General features: G+C 42.5%; 1 long non-coding RNA gene across 1 annotated transcript; it reads right to left on the bottom strand.

Moving 5' to 3' along the window:
- Positions 1 to 4,734: 4,734 nt before the first annotated feature.
- On the bottom strand, positions 4,735 to 5,841 carry LOC139557117 (uncharacterized). Its single transcript, XR_011671338.1, has 2 exons — positions 5,138 to 5,841; positions 4,735 to 4,828 (listed from the first exon to the last, which is right to left on the bottom strand). It is a non-coding gene; the product is annotated as an uncharacterized lncRNA (long non-coding RNA).
- Between the last annotated feature and the right edge of the window lie 16,835 nt (positions 5,842 to 22,676).

Here is a 22,676-nt window from a genome sequence, read left to right as displayed (position 1 = left end):
ACTGCCAACCCCAAATGTGTCATTCAGTATTTTGCCACTGTAGCAGCTTTTGGGGAAGCAGCTGCTAAAAAAGGAGTAAGGTCAATATGGCATTCCGAATTTTGTTTCCCTCCCCCTTTTAAAAATGTTTTGGTGTTTTTTTGTCATAAGAACTCACTCAATGTTTTCCCTATTCCTTTATGGTGTCTTGGTCATACTCCATCATTGAGCATCTAAAAAGTGAATGTACATTTTCATTCTTACTGTCCTTTGTGGCTCAAAGTCTGCTCTTATTTGTCATGTGTACAGCCCTCTTTTGTTACTGCTTGTTATCTTTCAATTATTTTAATGATTTTTTTTATTCATTCAAGTCTTACAAGTCTTTCCTTTTTGAAACAGTCTGTTGTTATCAACATCGTTACAGCCCCACCATTTACATTTTCTTCTCACTCCCTATTTAGATTTTCCTCTTTAAACTTTTTATAAAAATTGATAAAAAGTTTAAAGAGGAAAATCTAAATCAAAAATCAAAATAGGGAGTGAGAAGAAAATGTAAATGGTGGGGCTGTAACGATGTTGATAACAACAGACTGTTTCAAAAAAAAAAAAAAAAAAGTTTTGCTGTGTCATCATAGGGTATTGTGTGTAGATTGATGAGGGGAAAAAACAATTGAATCCATTTTAGAATAAGGCTTTAACGTAACAAAATGTGGAAAAGGTCAAGGGGTCTGAATACTTTCCGAATGCACTGTATGCCCATGATTTATTGTTTATTTTATTTAACTATGATTTTTTTTACTTTTAGATTTTCTGGAAAATCCAGAGTGATATTTCAATAACCTGGGGAGAGGAGCTACCATATCTACTATCAGATCATGTCTCAGAAGAAACCAGAACTTATTGTTAAATTAGGATCAAATCCAATACTACTCAGAAAGTGCTGCAGTGTTTGTTGACCCAATCACATGAGTTCTGATTGACAAAGATACTCTCCTCCACAGGCTGAAGGCACTGAAAGTAAAGGGGACTACCAATTTGAGACATTGCACTAAAGTGGACTGACTATTGTCTAATAGTCAAGACATACATAGAGACCAGATCAGGACCATATACATTGTAGCCTCCAACCAACAGATTGTTATGCTTGTGTGTGTCTCATCATGAACATCTTCTGTATGTTTGTCCAGGTGCTGACAAAGCCTCCTCCCTAATGGAAGTCAGTTCAGCTGACCTCATCAAGGGGCTCCTGTACCCCAGTGTGAAGGTGGGGAACGAGTATGTGGTAAAGGTACAGAGCGTCGAACACCACCACATAGTCAAAGGACATTAATCAACTGCATCTGTACGGTGAATTTAGGTTAATTCGTGTTCATTTAGCTCCGTGATTAGCATTCCAGCAGGGATAGGTTCTTAAACAATCAAATACTCAACACATCACAGACCATAGAATCTGCTATCCAAGCAACAGGGAGTACCCATGCGAATGACAGCTGTGTACCCTGTGTGTACCCTGTGTGTGTGTGTGCATACAGTTGAAGTCGGAAGTTTACATACACCTTAGCCAAATACATTTAAACTCAGTTTTTCACAATTCCTGACATTTAATCCTAGTAAAAATTCCCTGTCTTAGGTCAGTTAGGATCACCACTTTGTTTTAAGAATGTGACGTTTCAGAATAATTGAAGAGAGAATGATTTATTTCACATTCCCAGTGTGTCAGAAGTTAACATACATTCAATTAGTATTTGGTAGCATTGCCTTTAAATTGCTTCACTTGGGTCAAACGTTTCAGGTAGCCTTCCACAAGCTTCGCACAATAAGTTGGGTGAATTTTGGCCCATTCCTCCTGACAGAGCTAGTGTAACTGAGTCGGGTTTGTAGGCCTCCTTGCTCGCACACGCCTTTTCAGTTCTGCCCAGACATTTTCTATAGGATTGAGGTCAGGGCTTTGTGATGGCCACTCCATTACCTTGACGTTGTTGTCCTTAAGCCATTTTGCCACAACTTTGGAAGTATGCTTGGGGTCATTGTCCAGTTGGAAGACCCATTTGTGACCAAGCATTAACTTCCTGACTGATGTCTTGAGATGTTGCTTGAATATATCCACATAATTTTACTTCCTCATGATGCCATCTATTTTGTGAAGAGCACCAGTCCCTCCTGCAGCAAAGCATCCCCACAACATGATGCTGCCACCCCCGTGCTTCACGGTTGGGATGGTGTTCTTCGGCTTGCAAGCATCCCCCTTTTTCCTCCAAACATAACGATGGTCATCATGGCCAATCAAGTCTATTTTTGTTTCATCAGACGAGAGGACATTTCTCCAAAAAGTACGATCTTTGTCCCCATGTGCAGTTGCAAACAGTAGTCTAGCTTTTTTATGGCGGTTTTGGAGCGGTGGCTTCTTCCTTGCTGAGCGGCCTTTCAGGTTATGTCGACATAGTACTCGTTTTACTGTGGATATAGATACTTTTGTACCTGTTTCCTCCAGCATCTTCACAAGGTCCTTTGCTGTTGTTCTGGGATTGATTTGCATTTTTCGCACCAAAGTACGTTCATCTCCAGGAGACAGAACGCGTCTCCTTCCTGAGCGGTATGACGGCTGCGTAGTCCCATGGTGTTTTTACTTGCGTACTATTGTTTGTACAGATGAACAGGGTACCTTCAGACATTTGGAAATTGCTCCCAAGGATGAACCAGACTTGTAGGGGTCTGCAATTATTTTTCTGAGGTCTTGGCTGATTTGTTTTGATTTTCCCATGATGTTAAGCAAAGAGGCACTGAGTTTGAAGGTAGGCCTTGAAATACATCCACAGGTACACCTCCAATCGACTCAAATTATGTCAATTAGCCTATCAGAAGCTTCTAAAGCCATGACATAATTTTCTGGACTTTTCCAAGCTGTTTAAAGGCACAGTCAACTAAGTATATGTAAACTTCTGACTCACTAGAATTGTGATACAGTGAATTATAAGTGAAATAATCTGTCTTGTAACAATTGTTGGAAAAATTACTTGTGTCATGCACAAAGTAGATGTCCTAACCGACTTGCCAAAACTATAGTTTATTAACAAGAAATTTGTGGAGTGCTTGAAAAACGAGTTTTGATGACTCCAACCTAAGTGTATGTAAACTTCCGACTTCAACTGTATATATTGTTTTGTAGAAAAATGCTATAACAGTGGCTATGTTTGGATGCTGAATACTGTAAGATTTCTCCCAAGCTGAACGTCACAATTTAACTTACTTTCTGCTTTAGTAGCAGTATGTGAAATATCAGCAAACTATACAGGGTATACTGTAACAGTAATTACAACAAAACTTTCTGACATGGATTTAATTATGTGATTGGTGGGGCGGCAGGTAGCCTAATCGTTAGAGCATTGAGCCAATAACTGAAGGCTGCTGGATCAAATCCCCAAGCTGACAAGGTAAAAACCTGTTGTTCTGCCCCTGAACAAGGCAGTTAACCCACTCTTCCCTGGTAGGCTGTCATTGTAAGTAAGAATTTGTTCTTAATTAACTCAAGGTTAAATGAGCATGGACTGATTCTCATGATCTGTTCAGATATGATACTGAGTAAGCTGTTACGAAAGGCTTGTGTACGTGCTACGTGTAGTGTAGTGCTACGTCACCATGTATTTTGGTAAAGCTTTAATTTTTATTTAATTGAGTCAAGTCATATTCCATTACTGTCTGGAGTTTGTTAGTCCATTACTCTCCTTCTTGGTCTAATAACCCTTACACAGCCTGGAGGTGTGGGTCATTGTTCTTTTGAAAAACAAATGATAGTCCCACTAACGCAAACCAGATGGGATGGCGTATCGCTGCAGAATGCTGTGGTCGCCATGCTGGTTAAGTGAGCCTTGAATTCTAAATAAATCACTGACATTGTCCCCAGCAAAGCACCCCCACACCATCACAACTCCTCCTCCATGCTTCACAGTGGGAACCATACATGAGGAGATCATCTGTTCACCTACTCTGCGTCTCACAAAGACGCAGCGGTTGGAACCAAAAATCTCACATTTGGACTCATCAGACCAAAGGACATATTTCCATTGCGCGTGTTTCCTTGCCCAAGCAATTATATTCTTATTATTTATGTCCTTTAGTAGTGGTTTCTTTGCAGAAATTCAACCATGAAGGCCTGATTCACACAGTTTCCTCTGAACAGTTGAAGTTGAGATGTGTCTGTTACTTGAACTCTGTGAAGCATTTATTTGGGCTGCAATTTCTGAGGCTGGTAACTCTAATGAACGTATCCTCTGCAGCAGAGGTAACTCTGGGTCTTCCTTTCCTGTGGTGGTCATCATGAGAGCCAGTTTCATATAGCGCTTGATGGTTTTTGTGACTGCACTTGAAGAAACTGTTGTTTCTCTTTGCTTATTTGAGCTGTTCTTGCCATAATACCACCCCTACCTTGTCACAACACAACTGATTGGCTCAAAAGCATTAAGAAGGAAAGAAATTCCATAAATTAACTTTTAACAAGGCACACCTGTTAATTGAAATGCATTCCAGGTGACTACCTCGTGAAGCTGGTTGAGAGAATGCCAAGTGTGCAAAGCTGCCATCAAGGCAAAGGGTAACTTGTTTAACACTTTTTTGGTTTCTACATGATTCCATATGTGTTATTCATAGTTTTGATGTCTTTACTATTATTCTACAATGTAGAAAATAGTAAAAAATTAAGAAAATCCCTTGAATGAGCCGGTGTGTACTGTAGATAATTGACAGAGCACAGAGGCCTTGTTTAGGTGTGTCAGCATGGCCATGTCCTTTATGTCAAACTTAGGAGGATTAATTTGCTGGATGTCCTCCTCTTTCACTGTAAGAGACTGTAGAGCTGGGAAGAGGAAGGAGGAAGAGGCAATGCAGTGAGACTGGTGCAATGGGCAAGGGTGAACTGGGGAGGTCTGCTTCTGTTGTCATATATATTCTGCTATCATATCATATTCCGTCACTGCAAACTATATACCATTTTATTATTAAAAACAATTCATAGTGATGTATCAAAATAAATTATTATATTATATATATTATTAGTATTTTATTCTATCTATAAACACTTGCAAAGAAATGAAGGGTTGATGCATGGTAGTATTTTCTGATTGTGTGTCAACTGTAGTGTCAAATCCCTGAGCGCAGCACTCACCTTTCTTCTATCTTTGTTCTCAACGATAACATTGTCTCCGTCGAGCTGCTTGTTCTCATCCTCAATGTAAGCCTCCTTTTCGTCTGGAACCCATGCTCGCGTTTTACCATCAAACGAGATGATTTGCGCAGCCAGCAACTCCAGATCAGTTTTTCGTAGAAAAGGACCAGCCCCTCCGAACTAATTCGCATCAAAGCAGGACATGATGGCACTGGCAACTCCACACGCAGACGTACCCGACGCACTGACAGGAGAGATTTATCAAACTCCTTTGTATTATTTTGTTAAATTTTTTTCCTCATTCAAGGGTTTTTCTTATTTTACTATTTTATACATTGTAGATGTATAGTGAAGACATCAACATTTACAATTCGCGCGTAATATAACGAGTATATCCATTCTTGACAATATACGAAAAAGTTGTTTTAGCAGAACAGAAATATCAAGATACGTTTTTTAGCAAGAATAAATACATTGTATGAAAAATTAAACATGAGAAACAACTACACATGGATATGGTACCGGTGCGTAGTGACAAAAAACAACACCAAAAAAAACAGACGAGTTGGAAGTTGTAAACTGACCTCAGGGTGCACACAACATGATTACTATTATTAGAGGTTTGTGCTCGTTTTATTGTCTTTCTCAAGGTCACTGTCAGAGTAGACCCGTCCCTAATTAGCATATTCCTCCTCCATCGCCTATTGGTGGTGACCCCGTGTCTCAATTGACACAAAAGGAAAGCAACGTTTTAATCTTTGAGTTAACTCGAGGGCTATTTTTATAGCTGTGTTATTTTATGTAGGGTACATATGGAGATGTGGTAGACAGAAATACAATATGATTGAGCGTGCTTTTATACACGTTGGAGTCATTGTTAGCTGTGGAACCACAATCTACTTGATGCAGGATGAAAATGCGTAATTGCTATTAGCTAGACTGAAACACAATACGTTTTTATTGATCATCTGCTTAAGGTCCCTGCGAATTTGTAAACCCAAGGGGTTTAAAAAGTGAAAATGCAATTGAGCAGATAGGTCTATAAAAGTGTCATCCTGAAATCTATTCTAAATAATTGTCTTATTACACAATAGTTAACTCATAGTCATTTACAGTTAAATAGTTTATTAACAATTATTTACAGTTATTTTTGCATGTGAAAGCAATTGTCAGGTAGGCCTATATTATACAGAATAGACACTCATCACTATTATATACACTCCCCTGCGGATTTATTTGGACAGTGGAGCTAAAACTTTCAATCTGGCTCTTAAATCCAGCATTTTGGATTTGAGATCAAATGTTTTATTTTATGTTTATTTGGTGGTATTTTCATACTTATCTGTTTTACCCTTTAGAAATGAAAGCACTTTATGTATCTTGTCCCCCCATTTGAAGGTGTCATAAATATTTGGAGAAATTCACTTATAGTGTATTAAATTTAGTCAAAGGTATTTGGTCCCATATTCCTAGCACGCAATGACTGCATCAAGCTTGTTGGATGCATCAAGCTTGTTGGATGCGTTTGCAGTTTGTTTTGATTGTTTTTCGGATTATGTTGTGCCCAATGCCCCTGAGCAAGGCAGTTAACCCACTGTTCCCCGAGCGCCGAATACGTGGATGTTGATTAAGGCAGCCCCCCGCACCTCTCTGATTCAGAGGTGTTGGGTTAAATGCGGAAGACACATTTCAAAGTGTCCCAGAATTGACAAAGCCAGATTCCAGCATTTCTGAATGAAAGGATTCATTGTTAGAAATATCTAATTGTTAAACAGGCACAGTAGCACACTTTCATGTTCCAGTGCTGTAGCCACAGCAGTACTGAAGAAGTGTCCAAAATGTGATTGGGATACATTTTCTATTTCCTCATTTTAAGACACAGTACAAACAGAGAGAGTACACAAATTACAAGGTTAAGATCTTCTCATGTATGAGAGTGCAGGGCTCCATTGTGACGATAGGAGAAAACAAAGTCCTACATGGGAATCTAGGATTAAGAGGCAGCCATCTTTGTTGATAGCACTATCTCCTGCCATGGGAGGGCGAGAGGTGTTGCGTTGATGGCTTAAACTTTCTTGGGCATCTGTTAGATATAGCAGGCCAGAGCTATTTCAGGACAGTTTAGCACAGGAGGCTGATGAGGGGTGAACGGCTCATAATAATGGCCGGAACGGCGCAAATGGAATGGCATGACTCAAATGAAACCACGTGATGTATTTGTTACCATTCCACGAACTTCGCTCCAGTCATTACCACGAGCCCGTTCTCCCAAATTAAGGTGCCACCAACCTGCTGTGCACTTTAGAGTAGTGGTGGCTGTGTTGCGTACTGTGTGAGTAAAAACAAGCTGGCATGATGATGAACAAATGAGAGTGATGAATCCCCAAAGTCCACCGATGTTGCTTTAGAACACTGTATGTAATGTTCTGTAGTGTAGCATGGACCTTCCCAGCATGCCTATGTAGTGCCGCCCACACTGCATCCCAATGCAACAGCTGAGTCCTGAAAACAACAGCTCTCCTTACATCCTGAAAATACTCTACCAAAATGCCCATATTTTGATTATAGACTGTATGCTTGTGTGTTTACTGGCCCAACAGTAAGGTGATCTCAATGTGGAGAGCCAATGTAGTCACCTGGGACATCATGACAAGACCTGAATCCCAGGAATCAGACCTGGGATGTTCTGAAGGGCCACAGTTGTTTTAGATCTTTGTTCACAGAATGCCATGTGGTTTTAAGACAGAGGGATCCAAAGAGATTGAGATTTACGAGTGCACTACATTCCGCAGTGTTAAACACCACACATGCTCTTTGTCTCTCTCTTACTCTCTCTCCACCTCACACATGCACACAATTACACAATAACAAAAGTAAGATCTGTTGATCAAACTCTTACCCCTTTTCTGTTAGTGAGAAGAATACAACATCCACTACTTTTCCATTCTAGATAAGCAAAACCGAGGGGCACAGACACCGTGGTGGACGTAAATGTTCTATTCTATATTTGATTGGGTGATCATTTTTCTGTAATCGCCCAGTGATTGTCTACAAAAGCTGGCATCAACTGTAGAAGCTCAAGTTTAGCAATCAATTTATCAGAGAGGAGACACAAAGATGGTCACACAGGCCAAAGCCTCAATCATTCCTCTGTTAGAGCTCCCTCCATGCCACCTCCTACTGAGCAGCTATTGCCCACACAGGCAACAATAACATGATCAGTCTTTTAGCAACTCGTTTGGTTGAGATACAGTACCTCTGCCATTACCCCCTGTCTTCAAACAATGGTATCTCTTTCATTGTGTTAAGTCTCTGTCTGTGCGCCCGGCCTTGCCCGAGCAGGCCCGGGGTATGGAAGCCCTCAACTGTTTTTCTATTTCCAGAGCATGGAGGCATACCTCAGCCTCGCCGGCCCATCAGAGACAATGGGCATGCTGCCTTATCTAAACACAGCCCTGCAGACAATCCAACGCACTCTGGGATCCCACTGACAGCCTGTTCCCGCCTCCCCATTAAGCACGGAGACTGACTAGAGAAGAGGAGAGGGATTAACAAGGCAAAGCAAACACTTACAGTACAGGCAAATATTACTCAAGTTATCAGTGGACACTATAAAAGTTCCAAAACAAGGAGTAGTCCACTTGTTGTTGGTATTGTGCATGTTACATGACAATTGAGTTATTGTCAACTTGTCTTGTGTATTTTGGGCATAAATATGAAAGTATCGAAAGATGATCTCCATAATATTGGAGATTTAGTAGTAGCTTAACATATAAAAATATGTCTTATACTGTGGGCCTTGGTTTCAGTTGCTCTGCCTGACCTACAATAGACTTGGAGGCTATTTGTCTGGCTGCTTGTGAGAGCTGCAGTATGTGACCATACGACATCTCATTGTCAGGGTAGACGCATCTCCACATATTTTACAAGCAGGCAGGCGTGCCTCTGGGGCCCCTGTGGATCCTTTAAACAGGCCCATGGGGTACAGGTGGCTACACAGACCTGGGACAGGGATTTGGCCACTATGGTGTTTTGATATGAGATATGAAATCTCTGGTGACAGTATGCCAGTGGGCCAGTGTCAAACCATAAACCAACAAGGATGTGTGACTGGTGCACAGGGTCTCTTTCACAGTTTACACAGTCTCCAAGTCCTGACCTATTCCCGCATACTTGTATATGCACCCACACATGCACGCTAGCGTGCACATACACACACACACACACACACACACCATAAGACAATGGCACCTGTCTCCCACGGCAACTGCTCAAACACAGACACAACTGACCGTCTGAGGCGGTGCATGTGTTAAAGTGACAAATTACTTCAAGAGCAGACAGACACATCCATAAAGATCGAATCGGTGGGTTTGGAGTCCCGTGAAATTACAAGTGTCACTTAAATGCTCAATTCCATTGTTGCATGGTGACTGCCTGATTAGATTGCATGTGAGTATTCACACTCTAACAGTACATTTACACCAGCGCCTGTGGCAGCAGTCTGAACAAAGTTGTCAAACTGTGAATTTCAGTTTCAAGCAGAGGGGTTGAAAGTTTTTACACCATGATGATCAGTGTGTCCCGGCAATTCAGCCCACTGATGAGGCTGGTTAAGTATCTCTTTATGTAATTCTGGAATAGATAGCACATATTAACTATTTTGGAGGTTGATATAATACTTTACAGTAATTAGGTTTGCAAAATTCTGGTAACTTTCCAAAAATTCCCTGGTTTTCTAGAAATCCTGGTTGGAGGATTCCAGGTTCCCCTGCATATTCCCTCTCAATTCCTGAAAACCTCCAACCAGGATTTCAGGAATGTTGCTAAAGCTAATGCCACCCTAACAGTAATCTATCTATCTATGATGATTAACAACATAATCTCGGTTTTCCAGATGCAAAATTCTCATGAAAGTTTGTTACTTCCCAGAACCTGTCCACGAGATGTTACTAACACAACTGGTTGACAGATTGACTCCTGTCATGTTAGTAGTCTAGCCAGCAGGGGGCACCTTAACACAATCTATTTTATTCTGTCAATGATCACAACAACACTGCTTCCCTGGTTCTGTGAAATAATTCAGCTTCTGCCAGTCGTAAACAATTTATCTAAGCTTTACCAGAGCTATACTCTGTTCTATACTCTGTCTGTTCTGTGTGTAGAGGTCTGGAGGAGCTGTGTGATGTCCCAGTAGCCAGTAGCAGCAGGTGAAGGGATTCCTGGGGGGAAGGAGAAGCCCTGCACCACATCCCCTGAGGTGTAACATTAGGATCAGTTGGCATCCTGAGAAGTGTTACTTCCTGGCAGCAGGCCAGACAGTTGAACAGACACTGACAGAAGTGTGTCTCAATACTCAATATAGCACACAATACCACATTACATTATCCTTTAAACATTTACGGTAAAAAAAAATCTTGAGTGACAGTAAAGATTTGTGTCCTGTTCAAGGAGAACTTTGAATGTGTTATTTTACCTGTTGAGAGCATGACGCATGAAAGGTGAAAGGTAATCTATCTAATATGATTTGTCAAACTTGTATTTGAATGAATAACTATACAGCCTAACAGATTACTTCTGAATGCAGCCAGCCGCATGACAAGTTAGCAGAAAGAAAAGCAGGAGACTGAACAGCTAATATCATTTTTGTAGACTCAGTCTGCTGCAACAATGCAGACTGTATCACAACCGCCCGTGATTGGGAGTCCCATAGGGCGGCACACAATTGGCCCAGCGTCGTCCTGGTTTGGCCGGTGCAGGCCGTCATTGTAAATAAGAATTTGAAAATGAAATGCTTCCCTCTACTGCAACAATGTTTCCCTCTACTGCAACAATGTTTCCCTCTACTGCAACAATGCTGCCCTCTACTGCAACAATGCTGCCCTCTACTGCAACAATGCTGCCCTCTACTGCAACAATGTTTCCCTCTACTGCAACAATGCTGCCCTCTACTGGAGTAATGCTGCCGTCTACAGCAACAATGTCGCCCTCTAATTGCAACAAGGGGCTAACCACATATTTATTTTTATTACCCACCATCCATTCATCCACCCACACACCCATCCATCCGTCCGTCCATCCATCCATCCATCCATCCATCCATCCATCCATTACACATTTTGGTTTGTGACAGTGATGTTTTGTATTTAGCACAGTTCTCCTTGGGGGTGTTGTATGGATCTTCTTATGAAACCACAGTGATGAGAATATTGAGATGCTTGTAGTCTAAAAGTAGACCAGACAACCATACTGTTATATCTTGTTGGTTTCAAAACCACCTTATTATAACAAATCAATAATGATGAAACGGAAGACAGAAATTCAGCCCAACCATTTATCTAGAACGTGATCATTTACAACACATGCAAACCCCCATGATGCTCTGCGGCACAACTACAGCAAGTATGGAGGTGCAAGTGTTACAACCCTAATACCCATACAGTATGTGCAATTCAGAAATGTACATTTCATATATTCAATGTCATTCAATGGACTGAAAAAAAAAAAATAAGTCTAACTTCATGTCACAACCCCATTTCAACCCTAACCCAAGCCATAACCCTAACCATAATCCTAACCCTGGCTTCATGTCCACACCCCAGTTTAGCCATAACCCTAACCCTAGCTTCATGTCCACATCCTGGTTTAGCCATAACTAATTTTCAACCCTGGCTCAACTCTTACCCTAATCCCTCCAAATAGGGCTCCTCCACCTCTGAATTCTCTGACTGTAATGATGAAGGCTTGTGGCAGCAGTACACTGCTTTTGGACCCCTGCAAGAGTAGCTGCTGCTTCTACAAAAGCTAATGGAGATGCAAATAAACAAATTGCCAGCAGAGGGATCCACGCTCTGCCATGACATCAATAATCAGTTGACTGGTCTGGTCGATCACAAATGACCCGAGGACAGACATGTGACAGATAAACAAACAGTGTGTTGCAAACAGCAGTGTTACCAGGTTTCTATTGATAAACCAGATTTACAAAACCCTGCTTCTGATCCATACTACAGAGCTTGTGAAAATTATGTTGTAAATGTGTTCTTATAAAAACCTACATTACACCTTAAGAATAGAAAACAGGCATCCAGTCAATTTTATCCCACACCAGTAACATGCCAAGCTTGTGTGGGCAATAACAACATGTGGGTGACATTATCACACTAACTGTATGGTTGATGAACTACACAACTTTTCATCTGATAAAACTGACCAGTTTGGGTAATGGCAACTCTTAGAAATAGTCTTTCCACTTTCAATCTTTTGGGCTGTCATTTGGAAAGGAAGGGGTTATCTGATAGGAAGTCAGAGTAGGAGCCCCCCGTCCCTGTCCTTGTCCCCATCCCTCCACCGCAGCAGTCATCTAGCCTCCCCAGCCTCTAGCTGGGATTCTCTGAGCCATGAACACCCCCTGCTCTCCTGGGTACGGCTGCCCGTTTGTATTTTGGTAATCGTCATCCTCCCTGACCTGCTGCCCCGATCTTGGCGCCAGGAGTCTCTGTACCCACCACCCCTTCCCCGCCACCCTCGACCCCTCCGGATAATTCAGACCAGCTGTTGCAAGGTGCCTTGTCCACCCCCCACCCCCCACCCCTGCCCTCTCACACTTGCCACTACCATAGCACTATGTTCATCAGGAAAAACCTTGCTGTGCTTTTGGAGGACCTGACTTTGCATGAGATCTCAGCACGACATACAGGAAATCAGATTGAATCCAAAAACGTATTTTCCATCTGTACTTTTTCCTCAAAATGTTTCAGTGTTTTTTCTTTGACCTGTACTGCACCCATTTAACAATCTCTGATTTGAAATTAGCATTTGGAAATTAGTATTACTGTAAAACAAGGATACAGAGATGAGTGTTTCTGTCAAGTGTTTTTACAGAGCTGTCTTCATTGGAGTCACATGAAGAGCATATGCACCCTCAATGAACAAGTGATAGTAGGAATACTGTGTGGAGAATTACTGCCGTGGAATGTAAGAAAGAGCCGGGCAAAACTGTGGAAGAGAAAGGCTTCAATGTGTCACAGATAACTTTCCTCCCGTAAGGAATTTGTGCAGGGAAACAGGAAGAGTGTGTGTGTGTGTGTGTGTGCACTATTGGTGTACAATATTGGTGTATAGTGTACTGGAGTTTTTTTGGCATTTGGGGGCTCTGTTTAAAAGTGGTGCCTGTCTGTCTCAGACCTAACCACAGTGGGACTGTGCAGGGAGACATTGGGGAACCCTGAGCTTTTGATCCCCCGCCCCACTGCTGAGTAATGGCCTGTGAGTGAACTGCTGGAGTTTGTATATGTCTCTCTTTCTCTCTCTCTGTCTCTCTCTCTCTCTGTGTTGGGGGGGGGGGGGGGGGGGGTTCACAGTGCTGCAATATATCGTGTTAGGGGTTGGTTGACAGGCAGGATGGAGGGGGTGGAGGATTGCTACAACAGCCTGCTCTGGTAGAACTATGTAGAACTATGTAGAAGAAGTTCAGGTTGCACTGGGATTTCCTCTTTGCCCTGCCAGCCCCCCACCTCTCCCTACCCTCTAGATCTCTCTTTCTTTGAGAGATGGAAACTAATCACAGAGTATTTCACCAAACCGTGATGGATGAGGTAAATTATTCCACATAATGTAAGATACTTCAGGGATTCTCAGTTGAAAGTTGTTGGATACTTCCAAACCACTGCAATCCAGTTTCCATTTATTTATTCATTTTCCATTGAGGATTTCCACCAAAATGTTGAGACGGATAGTTTTGACTGTGACTGCACTGATGCATATCTAATTTGAGTCTTGCGCATCTCTCGATGACATACAATCTAACTGAATTGTGTCTATTTATTACTTATTTAACCTTTATTTAACTAGCCAAGTCAGTTTAGAACAAATTCTTATTTACAATGACTGCCTAACAGAAGGAAAAAGGCCTCCTGTGGGGATGGGGGCTGGGATAAATTAAATTAAAATAATAATATATAGGACAAAACACACATCACGACAAGAGAGACACCATAATGCTACATAAAGAGAGACCTAAGACAACAACATAGCAAGGCAGAAACACATGAAAACACAATATACTAGCAACACAACATGACAACAACATGGTAGCAACACAACATGGCAGCAGCACAACATGGTACAGTAGCAGCACAAAACATGGTACAAACATTATTGGGCACAGACAACAGAACAAAGGGCAAGAAGGTTGAGATAACAATACATCACGGGAAGCAGCCACAACTGTCAGTAAGAGTGTCCATGATTGAGTCTTTGAATGAAGAGATGAAGATAAAATGGTACAGTTTGAGTGTTTGTTGCAGCTCGTTCCAGTCGCTAGCTGCAGCGAACTGAAAAGAGGAGCGACCCAAGGATGTGTGCTTTGGGGACCTTTAACAGAATGTGACTGGCAGAACGGGTGTTGTATGTGGAGGATGAGGGCTGCAGTAGGTAACTCAGATAGGGGGGAGTGAGGCCTAAGAGTGTTATCTGCCACAGTTATCTGCCACAGTGTGCCATATGTTATCTGAGCTGACTTCACATCCAGATGGGAAATAAATCAATAAAATCTGAAGGGGGACTTGTCAAGTTGAAACAGTCGACCTACGCTGCATTATTGCTTATGTTAAGCCCAACACCAGAGAGGACAGGTGCTTCCACATTTAGTCCCACAGACAGACATATCGTATTGGTGTCAATGACAGGGTGGGGGGACACTAGAGTGTAAAACAACCCCCTCCTCCACCTTGCCCGGACCCATGCTTTGATCTTAGGTGTAAGTGGCGGAGCTGTGGGGCATGTGTCACCCGTTAGTGTTCCGGTGAGAGTGGCAGTAGCCCAGCCATGAAGACCAGCCCAGCCAGGCTCTGGGAGGGTTTCTTCAGCCATGTGGGGAGGGATGATGTGAAAGGCCTGCCAGTTGTGTTTCTGATAATAAACCCCACTGAACCATGAGGGAAGGGGGGGGGGGGCTGGGCTGTGTGCTCTGGGCTCTGGGAGAGAAAGATGGGGAGAGAGCAGCACCACGGGAATACACACTGACCATCTAGTGTTGCCTATTGGTGTTTGTTTCAGTTTTTCTCATGTTATTTTTATACTCATGTAGCCTACCAGTGATAACACAAGAGGTTTAATAGACACAACCATTTCAAGGTAGAATTGCCAACACTCACTGTCTTGAGAGAGGGGGAAATAGAATACAGATCTAGAGGATCTGCTGTGAACACGTCAAAGCTCTTGGACCGTGTCAGTTCCTCCCAGTCCGTCTGGCTGAGTAAAGCTGTTCTGCATTGTCATCAGTATGTCTGCACAACTGGGGCTCCCCATGGGCAGCACAGAGCTGTCTGCGATTTACAGACATGATTCTGATGGAAAATTACAGGCTTACATTTCACATTTACATGTGAGTCATTTAGCGGACGCTGTTATCCAGAGCAACTTACAAGAGCAATTATATTTAGATTAGATTAGAGTTTATTAGTCACATGCACTGAGTCACAGCTGTAATTGCAGCTAGCCTAGTGGTTAGAGTGTTGGACTAGTAACCAGAAGGTTGCAGGATCAAATCCCTGAGCTGACAAGGTAAAAATCTGTTGTTCTGCCCCTGAACAAGGCAGTTAACCCACTGTTCCTAGGCTGTCATTGAAAATAAGAATTTGTTCTTAACTGACTTGCCTAGTTAAATAAAGATAAAATAAACAGTGAAATTCTTCATCTCTGAGCTTCAACACTGCAAGTTGAAGTGAATAAAACAATAACAACAATCTGTAGAGCCTTGTGTGGTGGAGTTGCTGTAATGCTGCCAAACAGTATGCTCTCAATGGTGCTCCTGTAGAACACTGGGAGGGGACAGACTGAATTTCTTGACGTTTTGGACCGTATCCACCGCTGCCCTGTTGATGATGATGGGGGCGTGCCAAGCCTGGTTCCTCCTGAAGTCCACAATCAGCTCTTTTGTTTTGCTGACGTAGAGGGTTGTTGGTAATGTGTTTACCTGGCACCATGCCGTCAGAGTGCCTACCTCGTCATTGTTGGTAATCAGGCCTACTACTGTCGTGTCGTCAGCGAACTTGATGATGAAGTTGGAACTGTGTGAGGCCACGCAGTCGAGGGTACACAGGGAGTACAGGAGGGGACTGAGGATGTACCAGTGTTGAGGATCAGTGTGGAAGAGGTAATGTTGCCTACCTTCACCAGCTGGGGGTGGCCGTCAGGAAGTCCAGGATTCAGTTGCATAGGGAGGAGTTCAGTCCCAGGGCTGTGAGCTTTGTGGTAAGCTTAGAGGGCACTATGGTATTGAAGGCCGAGATGTAGTCGATGAACAGCATCCTCACATATGCATTCCCTTTGTCCAGGTGGATTAAATAAATAAACATTTTATCTAACCTTTATTTAACTAGGCAAGTCAGTTAAGAACAAATTCTTATTTACAATGACGGCCTACACCAGCCAAACCTGGGACAATTGTGCACCGCCCTATGGGACTCCCAATCACAGCCAGATGTGATACAGCCTGGATTCAAACCAGGGTCTGTAGTAATGCCTCTTGCACTGAGATGCGGTGCCTTAGACCGCTGCGCCACTTGGGAGCCCCCAAATGAGGGATGAGGGCAGTGTGCAGTGCAATGGCGATTGTAGCGTACGTGGATCTTTCGGGGCGGTAGGCGAATTAAAGAGAGGGTTGAGTGTGTTTGGGAGGATCGAAGTGATGTGGTCTTTGACTAGCCTCTCGAAGCACTTCATGATGACGGAAGTGAGAACTACGGGTCGGTAGTCATTCAGTTCAGCTCCTTTCCCTTTCTTGGGCACAGAGATGCTAGTGGACATCTTGAAGCAGGTGAGGATAGTGGCCTGAGCTAGAGAGAGATTTAAAATTCAGAAAACACATCAGATAGCTGGTCTGCACATGCTCTGAGGGCACAGCTAGGGATGTTGTCTGGGCTGGCAGCCTTGCGAGGGTTAACACATTTGAATGACTTACATACGTCCTCCATGGACCATAAGCATGTAGTCCTCGTTGTGCTCGAGGGCTCTGCTCGGTAGCTCAGAGTTGTTAGGCTCGAAGCATGAGAAAAATATGGTTAGCTCGTCCGGTAGGGCAGCATTGATGTCCGCAACGTGATTGTCCTTCTTTTTGTAATCTGTGATCGTTAGAAGCCCCGGCCACATTTGCGTTTTGTCCGACCCGCTGAATTTCTCTTCCACTTTGTCCCTATACTTGTGTCTCGCGATCTTGATCGATATGCATAGGTCAAATTTCTACTGTTTAACCATACAATTGACCCTGGTCACCTTGCCCTGTTTATAAGCAGCATCTCTCTCATTCAGTTTCCTGACAAGGCTGCCATCAATCCATGGTTTTTGATTCGAGCAAGTTTTGAAAGACACTATCGGTAACACATCATCTATGCATTTTTGATTAATCCGGTGACTGAGTGATTAGGTTTATGTGCCTTGCTCAAGGGCACATTGACAGATTTTTCACCTAGACAGAGTGGGGATTTGAACCAGGCTTCCCCACATGCTTTGGATTTCCGTGTAACCTCTATATCCAAAGGCCCAATCCAGTGGCAAATCTCTCAAAGCTCTCTCTGGATAGATTGGTTTCTCTCGGGTTGAGAAAATAACAAGCTTCAGAGTAATGACTTAACAAGCTACAGAGTAATGGCTTCAACATGTGTGAGTGCAAATGTGTGTGCGTGTGTACTTGTGCATGTGACTATGTGTGCATATGTGAGTGTGTGACTTCTTATTCCTCTGTGTGTGAAGAATATTCTCTCATCCAATTGTACTTTGACAGCTGTGCACCATTAATGAACGGACCCCTCTCCTTGAGTTCCTTAGAGAATAAGACCTTCCAAGGCAATAGCGCTTCGTGTGTCACTGTGTGACAAGGACAGCCTGTGGGGTGTAAGTCAGTGGGGGGTGCAGGAGGTTTTCCATCATATCCAGCTGCTGCTCTGGCCTCCCACGCAGAGAATTGCTCTTCAGTGTGTGTGTGTGTGTGTGTGTGTGTGTGTGTGTGTGTGTGTGTGTGTGTGTGTGTGTGTGTGTGTGTGTGTGTGTGTGTGTGTGTGTGTGTGTGTGTGTGTGTGTGTGTGTGTGTGTGTGTGTGTGTGTGTGTGTGTGTGTGTGTGTGTGTGTCTTGGGGGAGATGGGGAGAGTGTTTGATGGCTTGCCTGCTGAAACAGCATAGTCAGTCTTCGCTATGTTTTTGCTGATGCCTTCAATGTGTTTTTGCTGGTGACCAACCTTTACTGGGCTTTGGACACTGTTCGTTCAAATGTTTTTTATTGAACACACACAAGAATGGTGTATAGGTATAAAAGACAGGTATACAATTCTTATCTAAACATACAAGAGCAGACAGAAACAAAAAGACCCAGAGTTCTGGGTACAAAACAAATATTTACAAAACAAGACATACAGAACAAGGACAGGTAGAAAGAAAGAGGGTAGGTGTCACCCCCCACTTATTCCCCCCCTTTATCCCTTCCCCTTGTTCCCCTCCCGACTGCTCGGGTGGCGGTGCCAGCACATGCTGCCCAAAGGTGGATTAAAATATTACAATTGAGAGTGCGTTAAAAAGTACAAATTCACAGCGCCGAATGGTCCAGGTAAGAGAGGAAAGGCTGCCAGATTTGATCAAATGTTGATAGTTTATTGTTCAGAATATATCTAATTCTTTCGGCTTTGGACACTGTTGACCAGAATGCCAGCGTGTGTGTTGGACACTGGTCACCAGCAAAACCAGCAACAAAGTTCTTAATTATTTGAGATAGTACATTACATGTACCGTGTCACAAGGCCTTACTTTGAAGGCCTAGTTTTTGCCTTATAGGCTAGGTGGCAGTATTTTCGTTTTTGGCTAAAAAACGTACCCATTTGAAACTGCCTATTTCCCAGCCCCCGAAACTAGAATATGCATATAAGTGTCAGATTAGGATAGAAAACACTCTGAAGTTTCCAAAACTGTCAAAATTTTGTCTGTGAGTTAAACAGAACTGATATTGCAGGCTAAAACCTGAGGAAAATCCAATCAGAAAGTGCCCCTGTTTTTGAAACCTCTCTGTTCCTATGCATCCCTATTGTCCATTTAAAGGGATATCAACCAGACTCCTTTTTCTATGGCTTCCCTAAGGTGTCAACAGCCTTTAGACATAGTTTCAGGCTTTTATTTTGAAGAATGAGCGTGAACGACCACATTGCGTAAGTGGATAGGTGGGGGCTCTCAGAGTGAGTTGGGCGTAAAAGAGAAAGGCAGCCATTGTTACTCCCGGTCCTAGTGAAAAGCCAACTGTCCCGGTTTATATATTATCGAATAGATATTTGAAAAACACCATGAGGATGGATTATAAAAAACGTTTGACATGTTTCTGTGGACAGTATGGATATAATTTGGAATTTTTGTCTGCGTTGTCGTGACCGCTCTTTCCGGTGGATTCCTGGGCATAACGCACCAAACTAACGGAGGTATTTGGATATAAAAAATATCTTTATGGAACAAAAGGAACATTTGTTGTCTAACTGGGAGTCTCGTGAGTGAAAACCTCCGAAGATCATCAAAGGTAAACGATTAATTTGATTGCTTTTCTGATTTTCGTGACCAAGTTACCTGATGCTAAGTGTACTTATTGTTTTGTTGAGAGATCGATAAACTTACACAAACGCTTGTATTGCTTTCGCTGTAAAGCATAATTTCAAAATCTGAGATGACAGGTGGATTAATAAAAGGCTAAGCTGTATTTTGCAATATTGCACTTGTGATTTCATGACTATGAATATTTTCTAGTAATATTATTTACCTGTGGCGCTATGCTACGCTATGCTATTCAGCGTTGCTGATGACAATTATCCCGGATCCGGGATGGGTGGTTCAGAAAGGTGTTAATACAGTGGCCACATCAGGCCTGCAAGTCACATTATGCTGGCTTGCAAAGTAATGGTTAATTCCTATTGAAATCCAGCAAGAGTGGGGATATCCAACAATTTGAACTTTTGTTCACCAACAATCTGCATTCAGAATGAATTCCAGGGTTAGAATTATAAATGAATGAGACTACCTCAACCATTTAAACTCAAACAATAATTTCCGTAAAGGGTGCAATAAGTCCAATTAACAGATTGGATTAGTTTAGAAAGGTGTATGTTATTTATCTTTGTGTAGCATAATCAATCAATGCACATGCAAAAACACAACAAACTAAAAAGATATTGAAACAAACAATTCTAAAAATCTAACCGCAATCGCGCATGCTTGGAATATATGATAATGATGGGTGTGGTTTTGCCAGACCAGCTATACCATGCTGGACCAGCATAGACCAGCATACCAGCATCACCAGCATCACCAACATACCAGCATCACCAGCATACAGCATCACCAGCATACTAGTATAAACTGGTCACCAGCATACCGGCATAAATTGGTCACCGGCATACCAGCATAAACTGGTCACCAGCCTACCAGCATACCAGCATGAGCTGGTCACCAGCATTCCAGCATAACCAGCATACCAGTATAAGGTGGTCACCAGCATACCAGCATCACCAGCATACCAGCATGAGCTGCTCACCAGCATCACCAGCTTGACCAGCTGGTCAGACCTGCTTGACCAGCATAAACCAGTTATTTTTTTCAGCAGGGTTGTGATGCAATATGACAGCTGTTGATGGTCAGTGTTTGTGTTTGTTTGCCTGTCTGTAAAAGTATTTTTATTTTATGCATCTGTTCCAACCCTCCAGCCGTTTCAGCTGTTGCCAGACTCTTAACTTTCTTTGATCCCTTCTGATTCTCCATTTGGGAGGAGGTGCTCCAGCACCTTACAGTTAACTGGAACAGTGACAGTGACAGACTGTGCACATGTTCCCACAGAACACATCTCTCTGTGTGTGTCATACTGGGGTGGGGTCTGGATCTGAGCCAGAACGTCATGCACCTTTGGGGCTGTTCATGGGAGAGAGGCAGTGGTAGACCAATACGATGGACAGCTTCCTACGTGAAACTATCACACTCTATTAATGAAGTTTTAAATTGTATCGACACATTTTGTACTCTCCAACATACAGCAATCCTTGTTTAAGCAAGATGTCACTTGCACCAATGGTCGTCATCAAGTCAAAATGAATGCTTCATGTGAGCCAGTAATAATGTACCAAAACAGTATATTTCTCAACACACTGTCTCTAGTTGGTTATGTTCAAGCTGACAAGCCCTGACAAGAAGACACAAATTGACATTGCTCTATTTCACAATACTCTCACGTTGCCTCCAGCAACTGTTCAACATCCCCTTTCACCTTCTCTGGGAAAATACACGCAGGTGGATTAGCCACAAAAGTTAAAGATGCACTATGCAGAAATTGCTCCGCCATTTCCTGGTTGCTAAAATTCTAATAGTTTGCCTAATGTCATTTTATGTGACAAAACAACCGAGTATAGTGTAGAGAATCATTGTACCATCTAAACCGCTGTGAAATATATTTTCCATAACCAAAAATATTGTCTTTTTAGCTGTTTGAAGCTGTAGAAAACCGAAAGTAGCAAAAACAAAACTTAAGCACAGGAAGCATAAAAATAGTGCACATAGAACAGATCTACCGCTTCTTAGACTTGCTTTCAATGAGAATGACAGATCTATAACTCAGTTCATCCAAAAAGTGACATATTGCAGCTTTAAATTGCTGATACCAGATTGTAGAGTAGGCCTGTAGAGTAGAGCCGAGTCTTGCCTGGCTGCTTTAAATAATGTAGCTATTTCTGCAAATGGCAACAGTAACCAGGTTTCCATCCAACCTTTTTATGCTTAAAGTACATGTCGGATAAAAAAATGTCATGACAGGCCTGATGGAAACAGATTTTTCCCCCCGTAAACTTTCAAAATGACGACAAAACAATACATGCTATACAATGTGGAATCTTTTTGTGTCGGTAAAATGAATTTTGAGAGAAATGACGGTGGAAATGCTTTTATGCTCGAATATTGATATAATAACCATCATATTGAAGTAAACTTGGAGTCACGCATTGACATGTTGTGTGATCCTCCCATGACTCGTTGGGAAAGCATGCAGTTTATTAGCCTACAGATAACATCAATTATGATTAACTTCACAGGGTTGTGAAATTGCAAGGTGATGATGACCTTGATGCTCCTTTCCAATAAATATCGAGGGTCTTATTCTGGTGACATGATCATCAACGCTTGGCTGGCTACCGTTTGACAAATAAAAGAATCTTGCTCTTTTCTCCATAATAATCTCATCATGAAGGACATGGCTCTCCAACCCTGTTCCTGGAGAGCTACCATCCTGTAGGTTTTCACTTCAACCTTAATCTAGCACACCTGATTCTAATAATTAGCTGGTTGATAAGCTGAGCCAGGTTAGTTACAACTGGGGTTGGAGCAAAAACCTACAGGAGGGTAGCTCTCCAGGAACAGGGTTGAAGACCCCTGATGTAGGTTGCTGATGTATATACCTGCACTCAGATACTATCTGCACAGAGCGCTGTTGGCTAGAGCACACGTGCCAATACCAGAGGAGGGGGGGTCATA

The sequence above is a fragment of the Salvelinus alpinus genome, chromosome 2 (genome assembly GCF_045679555.1).
Source record: "Salvelinus alpinus chromosome 2, SLU_Salpinus.1, whole genome shotgun sequence".
Classification (NCBI taxonomy): Eukaryota; Metazoa; Chordata; class Actinopteri; order Salmoniformes; family Salmonidae; genus Salvelinus; species Salvelinus alpinus.
The sequence above is the reverse complement of the archived record's forward strand: the minus strand, read 5'-3'. Positions and strand labels throughout refer to the sequence as shown.